We start from the raw sequence: 2,887 nt of genomic DNA on the forward strand, positions 1-2,887 counted from the left end.
ATCGGGAGGTGGGAGGGTCTGGGAAATCCCGGGAGGGAGCTTGGGGCAAGGATTCCCAGCTGCTCCCGGCAGGCTGCAGAAACTAGTTCGACCCTGCGATTTACCATTTGTGAGCTTTCATTAGCATTTGAAGGAAGAGTGCACAGAATGCCGGCTGAGCCTTTACAGCTGCACAAAAGCTAGCCAGCTGGCCGTGGGGGCGGGGAGCGTGAGGGCTCTGTGAGCAGCCGGGTTTCCTGGATCCAGACCCATCTGGCGTACCAGACTCCACAAGGCCATGAGTCTCTTTCTATCCCGGCTACATACAGAGTCCCTTCTAGTTACAAAACTCCCCAAGTTCTCAGCTACCTCAACGATCGATCCTATATAGAAAGCATAGAGATTTTGTAAAGAAAAAAAAAATTGTAATAGGAATGTGTGACATGTTGAATTATTTATTTGATTTTTATATATGGAATTCTTAACGAATTAGCCTGTCTTCCTATCACAGGGGCCACGCTAAACTCCTCTGTATCATTCAGATTTTTAGTATATGTTCTGCTGAAGTGAGCACATGTTGAATTATTAACTCACTTTCATTATTTCTTATGAAATAGAGACCAGTATTGCCCTTGGGTTAGAAATAACACGTTGCAGAAGCACGTTCAGACACAGATTCCAAACTCCTAACCTTACAGGGGCCGCATTCCTTGAACCACTATGTGCCTGAGTTACCAGAAGCTTCCCTGAATGTTTGCACTCTAAGAAGAAATTTGGTATTTATTTATTAGGGAAAAAAAAAAATCAGGCCAATATTTGGCTTTGGAGCCCAGGGTGGCAAGCAACTGTGTCCCGGGATTCAGTCTTGGTTCTCAAAGGCACTGCATCTGAGACTGTCTTGTCTTCCTCCTCTGAAAGGGGGAAAGATAGAATGGAAGAGCTTGGAGTTTAAAGCACAAAGAATCCCAGCTTTGTCCTGCCAGCTCTGCTGCCCTGTTCTGTACAGCCACAGTTCAGCCCTGTCATTCTGAAATGAAACTCACTTTAGACATGCAAATGACTCACCCTGGAGAATGGGATCATAGGGTCTCACAAGTCGAACTGTGGCTTTGAGGACTACTTGGGAGCCTGCTGTGTTCTGCCAGGAATACCTCCCGGAGTTGCTGTTGGAGCTAAAGGAGATCAGGACTACAAATGGGTTTGGAAAAGCAGAAAGGACTAAAGGACCACTCAGTTTTATAAAAGCACTGAGTCCTTAATAAGTTGCAGGCCATTGATCCAGTCCATGCAATAGACAAGATTTTGCAAGGACTCTCTTCTTTTGGCCAGGGTGGACACAGTCTTGGTCTAGAGCTGCATCTGTTCCTGAAATCTGATTTCCAGTCTTTCTCTACTCCTCTCCCCTCGTCCCCTGCCCCCTCCACTGACTGGGCCCTCTCAGGGATGTGATCCTCTGTCGGGTTTAGCCGAGGGCATTGGAGCAGCATGGGCCAAGAGAAAAAGAAGCCTGTACCCCCCAGCAGTAAAGCTTGAGCAGGCAGATTAAAAGCATCCAAGGCAAGGCAAGGCGAAGATGAGGTGAGGTGGAGGAGCCCACAGAGGCGGAAGCTGTGAAGACAAGGAAGGAGAAGCCCAAGGTTTAATACACCACAGAAGGGCCCACTGCAAAGTCCTTATTGCTCAGAGAGCAGAAGTCATGCCCGCCCCCTCCGTCAGCCTTCAAAGTGGCCGCTGGCTTGTCAGATGCTAAAATCCCTCCTTCCTGGATGCGTCATTTCCATTTCCAAAGGGACTTTGCATTTCAGAAAAACTGCGCTAGACTAAATAACTTGAGAGGTAACATGGTCTCATTGCTTAAGAGTTAGGACTCCCCAGGGCAAAAGGGCTTGCGTTTGAATATTTGCCACTTAATGAGGGCTGTGATCTTGGACAAGGCAATTAACCTCTCTATGCCTGAGTTTTTCTTTTCTGTACAGCAGGGATAATAGTAATAGCACCTGGTTCTTAGATTATTGTACAAACTACAGGTATTAGTCTTTGTAAAGTGTTCAGAACATGTTCTGAGACATAGCTTCTTTAAGGTTCAAAAAAAATACACACACACACATATATGTATATGTATATATGGGGCACCTTGGTGGCTCAGTCATTAAGCATCTGCCTTCAGCTTAGGTCATGATCCCAGGGTCCTGGGATCAAGTCCAGACTCAGGGCTTCTTGCTCAGCAGGAAGCCTGCTTCTCCCTCTTCCTCTGCTGCTGCTCTCCCTGCTTGTGCGCTCTCTCTGTAAAATAAATAAAATCTTTAAAAATATATTTATATACAGGGCGCCTGGGTGGCTCAGTGGGTTAAAACCTCTGCTTTCGGCTCAGATCATGGTCCCGGGGTCCTGGGATCGAGCCCCGCATCAGGCTCTCTGCTTCGGCGGGGAGCCTGCTTCCTCCTCTCTCTCTCTGCGTACATCTCTCCTGCTTGTTATCTCTGTCTGTTAAATAAATAAATAAAATCTTTAAAAATATATATATATATATATTTATATTTCTATACATACATACATGATCACTTTATGACTACATCTCCCTGACTAGAAGTAAGTTCTGAGACCAGGGGCGCTGTCTTGTAGACCCAGGGATCAGCTCGCACTGAATATGGTAAGCACTCAATTCTTTGGGCAAGAGAACCTCCAGACCTTTCCTAGACTCCAGCTACAGGGTGGAGGGTGACTGGAACCCCAGGTGCCCTTACCCAAGACGTAAAAGGCCCCCTGCTAGCACTCAATAAAGGTGAAGTAACCCCCAAGAGCTATGCCATGACACAGTTCCCTGTTCTCAGACCCTCGGACTTCTCCTTGTTTTGACCACACAGGATGTGGGGCCAAGATCTTATCTGACTGAAGGAAGCACTTGGTC

The 2,887-nt window shown here is 46.8% G+C and overlaps 1 non-coding gene across 1 annotated transcript; it reads right to left on the bottom strand.

Moving 5' to 3' along the window:
• Nucleotides 1–445: 445 nt before the first annotated feature.
• LOC122898238 lies at nucleotides 446–553 on the bottom strand. The gene has a single exon (XR_006382925.1). It is a non-coding gene; the product is annotated as a U6 spliceosomal RNA (small nuclear RNA).
• Nucleotides 554–2,887: the final 2,334 nt, after the last annotated feature.

Source organism: Neovison vison, chromosome 1 (assembly GCF_020171115.1).
Source record: "Neovison vison isolate M4711 chromosome 1, ASM_NN_V1, whole genome shotgun sequence".
NCBI classification, from domain to species: Eukaryota; Metazoa; Chordata; class Mammalia; order Carnivora; family Mustelidae; genus Neogale; species Neogale vison.